Source organism: Tiliqua scincoides, chromosome 4 (assembly GCF_035046505.1).
Source record: "Tiliqua scincoides isolate rTilSci1 chromosome 4, rTilSci1.hap2, whole genome shotgun sequence".
Taxonomy (NCBI): Eukaryota; Metazoa; Chordata; class Lepidosauria; order Squamata; family Scincidae; genus Tiliqua; species Tiliqua scincoides.
Genome location: NC_089824.1, coordinates 24,556,292 through 24,562,060, shown reverse-complemented (window position 1 = coordinate 24,562,060; position 5,769 = coordinate 24,556,292). Strand labels below are relative to the sequence as shown.

The following is a 5,769-nucleotide window of genomic DNA, read 5'->3' as shown; positions in this document are numbered from 1 at the left end:
TGAGTTTCATCTCGTTCTTCTTTGTCTTTTCTTTTCTGGGTTCCTGATTTATGAGAATAAGACATTTTAGAGACAGACCAGACTGAAGAGAAGAAAAGCCACAAAATTGTTTTCAGACGTTGAAAACGTTGAGGGAATATTTAGGATGCCAGCAGGCCACAAGAACAGATCTCAGCCCCTCTCTTACAGCTCAGAGCACAGGTCTGCCTAGTGTACTAGTGCCCAAGCCCAGTAGGTGGCACTGCCTCTTTGCCTTGTGGAGGTTGGAGGCCAGTTCGCAGAGCCTGCTGCTGAGTGCTGGCATTGCCTGCTATGAACTTGCCTCTGAGAACCGCAGCAACTGTTACCCTGCACATGCCCGATCTCGTCTGATCTTGGAAGCTAAGCAGGGTCAGGCCTGGTTAGTACTTGGATGGGAGACCGCCTGGGAATACTGGGTGCTGTAGGCTTATACCATAGTCTTTCGAGACTGAAGGTTGCCAACCATTTCTTTCTTTCCACAGGCAAAGCAGCAGTGCTCCTGCATGAGGCAAGCCTGCGCGCCACCGCTAAGCTCTGAGGGAGGGGCGCAGGCCCAGTAGGCTGTAGCCTGCTGCTTTGCCATCGGGGACTTGGAGTCCAGTTGGTCGGAGCTTGCATCAGCGTCCTGTCTCCCGTGCAGCAGTCTGCTGAGCTCTCAGGAGACTGTATCGCTCCGGGCCCCCTCCTCTAGCTCCCGGGCCCCCTTTCAGGGCCCGGGCCTGGTACAAATTACCCCCTTTACCCCCCTCTCCTAGGCCCTGCCTGCCCACTGCATGGGGGGGGTTGATGCGCTGGCATCCTGCTCCGGGTGACGTGAACCCTAGTGACTCCACTGGTGGTACAGTCCCTTCTATCACTTCATTCCTCTGCTTGTGGAAGACAAGAACTAAGTATAATAATGATAGCTATTGTTCATTTTATTGTACTAAATATTCATGACAGATTTTTAAGAGCTAAGTGTATAAAGCAGGAAAAGGCAGATGGATGTTAGTGAAATGGTTTGTTTTGGTTTCATTTTCAGCTTGGTTAAGACAGGCAACCGTTAGAAGTCTTTGCTTCACAATCAAGACTTCTGCCTTGAGTTACATAAGCATACTTCCCAGGCTGGTGGGCTGTTAGTGCTGAGTTACATATAATCACTTTTGCAGTGTCAAAAGAGTATAACTGAACAGTGTGTAGGATGAAGTACTATAGAAAGTACTATATTGAATTTGATGGCACAGCTAACTCAGCTGTGAGGGTGCATGTCTGTGGGAGCATTAACAAAACAAAAATGCTACATGGATTTCTAAAGTTACTAATGAAATAGCCTGTAATTTCCTGCAGTGCCTTAATGGAAGGAACTTGAAAATTGCACTTTTGCCCTTAATGTCTTGCGTCTGCACTTTCAACAGCTATTCCTATTTGGTTATCACCATGTACCAAGGATGAAGGAAAAGGAAGTTACCAGGTCATCTTCCTCAACCCAGTATTATGAAGTGATTGTCAGTGACTAGGAAGTATTTTGGAAGAGCTGGGGGGGGGAATGCCCTGCTCCCCCCACTTCATAGTGCATTTCACTGCGAAATTTGAAAGAAAAGAACGCTTTTTTAAAGAAATATTCAAGGGGGGAATTGACCCTTTACCAGGTTGATCACACCAGTGGCATATCTAGGGAAAATGGTGCCGCTGTCCAAACAGAGGAGGGGAGATCATGAGGTGGAAAGGCAGTCCTGTCCATCCCACCAAGTGAATTTTTCAGTAGGCCACACAGAGAATGGGAAGTCATGGGGTGGAAAGACAGACTTGCCCATCCCACCAAAATACACCAATGGCTGTGGCATGCAAAAGCACCATTGGTAGTATATGAGTAAGTCTGCACCTGGTGCCCCCTTCAAGTGGTGCCCATAGCAGATGTTGCCACTTGCCACACTCTAGATGTGCCACTGGATCACATTTCCTTCTACATCCATTCTATGCTTTATTTTTTCCTAGCCTAGCAAATTATGGAGATTCAGTGCCTTTTGAGACCGTTTGCTTGATTAGTACTAATTAGAAACTCAACCTTTGCCAACCTTGCTCAGACAAGCAAACTTTGATTATTTTGGATGCTGGCATCTGTGGGGGCAGACTGACTGTCTTTCAGCCTACATTGCTACCCCATGTGCAAGGAGCCAGAAATAGCAGTGGTCCTGCCCTCCATTCAGCTGTAAGTTTTCTCATGATACAAATTCAGCACGCAGATGTTCAGGAGTCTTTTAAGGTGCTTTGTGTACTGCTGCCCTTGTGCAAAGTTCTCCTCTTCTTGCCTGTACAACATCCTCTCCTGGCATATGACACATTTTCTGGCATTTCATTTCATGTGATGTTTCACTAGTCATGTTGTTTCACTATCCGGCATTACAGATACATTTTTAGTATGGCTGCGACATTTAAGTTATAGACAGTCCAATCTTATCCCCCACCACCAGCACTGATACAGCCAAGCCAAAAGGGCATGTGCTGCACCTTGGGGGGGGGGGGGTGAGCCAAGGGGAAATGGGAGGTATGTAAAAATATTGTCTTTAATTATAAATTGGGAGGTTTACAAAAGGGGATAAGATCCAGCATGCGTCATTGCCACTGGGCTCCACACTTCCCACCTTCACCCCACCCTCTAGCTCCTCTCCCCACTCAGAAATGCCCCCATTTCTCCCATCATCTGCCCCCCCCAACTCACCAGTAGACTGGACGCATGGCCACCAGCCATTACACTTGCAGCCTTGTTGTACCCAGTGGCAGAATGCATGTTCTTCCAGGATTGGGCTGTTAATTTCTTAATTGATTTTCATTAAGTGAATTTATATATGAATATTCATCTGTAACAAAAAATAATTAAAAAATTCACAGCATGGTTTTCATAGCAAAGCAATAAAAATGTTTCTAGGAGAATTCACATTCTAAAAAACATTTAGAGACCATAGAAAAGGAGACACCAACATCCAGCCATTGAGAGAATACAATGTTGGGATGGGGGGTTTGATTATTTTCCTAAGAGAGAGACCACTTTAAAAGTTACCTCTTTGCTAAGTTAGCAGGGTTCTCAGCTAGGGCAGTGGTATTCAACCTCTTTTGTGCCAAAACCCCAATAAATAAAGTAAGGGACCCACTCTGCAGACCCTTGTCACCCACCCCGTTTCCCCCTACCTTTTTATCTTCACGAGAACCCTGTGAAGTAGCAGTCTGAGCACAGTTGCCTTATGAGCTGCAGCGCAAGACAGTGAAAAGAGGCAGTGCAGGATTATATCAAGAATTCAGTTTTGAGAAAGCAGGTCCATTATTGGATTGGATCCAAGCCCTCTCTCACACAGGCTTTGAAAGGTTGCTGCAACCCCCAAAATGAGGCTTCATGACCCCATGGGTTGAAGAACACTGAGCTAGGGGGCATACACAGGCAGCTGGAACAGCATCAAAGAACAAACACACCCAAAAAATCTCATTCTATGACTGAATCCATCTCGCCCTATCTCCCTCCTGTTGTTACTCAAGGAGTGTGACATGTGGGAAACTTACTACTATGGCTTTGCTTTGAAATGACATTGTGAAGTCTTATTAAAAAAAGAACTATATGGGTTGCAAAACAAAGCACTTAATTAAGGCACAGTGTTTCCAATTATACACACTAGGATGAGCTCATTACAATTAATGTCCTTTTCAGTCGTGTCCCCAGAAATGGCAAAACAAAGTCAGTGTCAGCAAGAGCAGCTTTCCATCACACTACTGTTCAAAGCCCTGATAAGTGCTTCTATTAGAAACACCTGTGCAGCCTGCAAGCTGATGTAATAAAAGTCATTGGATCATCTGGTCTTCCTCATTATCTGAGCAGGAACCATAATGTGACAGCATTGATAACACGGCACCATAGAAGCCACATGGGGGTTTCTTCTGGGTCTTCATTCAGAACTGACAGGAAAGACTACAGATCCTATCAACATGTCCTTGGGAACTCAGTTGTGAGGTTTCCTTGACCATCAGAGGTAAATGGAATTTTCACAGAAGTATGTGGTGATAGAATATGGAACACCCATGCCCTGAGCCTGTGTTTGTCTGTTTGTTTGTCCAGGCAGCTCTTTTGTATGGTCCCAGTTTAGCTATCCACTGGCTGCCTCTCTCACAGCACATTTAGATGATTCAATTTTGCTTGTTTGAAGCCAGGAAAAAAGGAGCCAGGAAAAAGGAAAATATCCTGGCTTACTTGCACAAGGCGATGATCATGTTTTCCTTATTTTGTCTGTATTACCTATGTAACTATGTCATTGCAAGCTAATTTGTTTGCTGCAACATATTTCAAGGTCTGTCTTTCAGTCCTTCTCTTTGTGTCATTTTTTTTAAAAGTCCCTTGATAGCCGTGTCCTCCCCTAATTTCCATTCCTTCAACTGTTGTGCATATTTCCTACAGCTTTCTGTAGACTTCAGAGGGGGCTGGATCTGCCCTGGGAAAAGCATGAAAAGAGAACATTTACACTTCAGTGCAAAACCTTAGGAATATAATAGATGCCATGCTCTGTCTATCACTTGCTTCCTGAGGCAAAATGCCTATTATTACACCATCAGGTTTTGCATTACATTCTAGAGAAACCTGGCATTTCTTCAGGTTTATCATGGATTTCTTGTAGCTTAGCTTGCCCCTCTCTCCTGCCATAGTTTACAGTACATAGGCGCACTAAGTCCCAGACCAAATGATTAGTTATTCCAAGGGAAAATATATCTGTGGGTGCATCCATGAGTTTCAGCCAATGTGGGATTTACGTACAACCACATGTTCACGCCAATCCAAGGTGCGGTGGGTATACTGAAGGGCTGACAGGAAGGGTTCAGCAGCAGTTTGGAGGGTGCCTCTAATCGGTTTGATGACCCAATCCAAGGTATGGCTCAGTGCCATCTCTCTCCTCTCCTAATCCCCCTCCTGAAATTCACACCAGGTTCACAGAGCAAGAGAGAAACACCTTTTCTCCCCAGGCAGGGAGAGGTACCTCTCCAACTGACACATTCACAGTGCAATCCTTAGAAGTCCCATTAAGTTCAATGAGGCCTTCTCTAGGTAAACATGCAGCCTCAGTGACACAACTCTATGCATGCCTACTCAGAAGGAAGTCCTGTTGGGTTCAATGAGGCTTACAACCCAATCCTGAGCTTGCCTGGTGCTCAGAGGAGCAGCAGTGCCAAAAAGGCTGCCACTGCATCCTGTGCACGCTGGGCAGCCACTGGTGTCTCCTTGGGGAAGGGAACACTTGTTCCCTTCCGTCAGGTAGGGACGCAGACCCCACATGAGGCTACTCAAGTCTGCACTAGCTGTTTTGCCAATGGAGTTGAGAAGTCTCGTGTTGGCCAGATGGCCTGACGTATTGTTCTGGATCCAGTGGAGTAGAGCTTTGCCATTCCTGCTCCCTCCCATCCTGCTCCCTCCCCCTGACTCCCTCCACCCCAGAATGCTGCCCCCTGCCCCAACAAATCTCTCTGTTGCCCAAGCTTTTCCCTTGCCCTGCTGCAGGCTTCTAGCTGGCACTAGACTCAGTGCAGACTGCTGCTGAGGTGGCACCAGCACTGACCTGGTGGTGCTGAGTTTCGGGTGCCTTATGGCATGTTAGCTACACTCAGCACCAGTGTAGGGCTGGCAATACAATCTCAGGATTGGACTCTTAATCCCGCAAAAATGTGTGTATAGGATGGTAGCTCAGCTAACAAAAGATGGAGATGGCACCCACAGCATTGAAGCGTTATAGTATGAAG

At 46.2% G+C, this 5,769-nt stretch overlaps 1 pseudogene; it reads left to right on the top strand.

Annotated features, from left to right (window-relative positions):
- Positions 1 to 329: 329 nt before the first annotated feature.
- On the top strand, positions 330 to 449 carry LOC136649843 (5S ribosomal RNA; annotated as a pseudogene).
- The last annotated feature ends 5,320 nt before the right edge of the window (positions 450 to 5,769 follow it).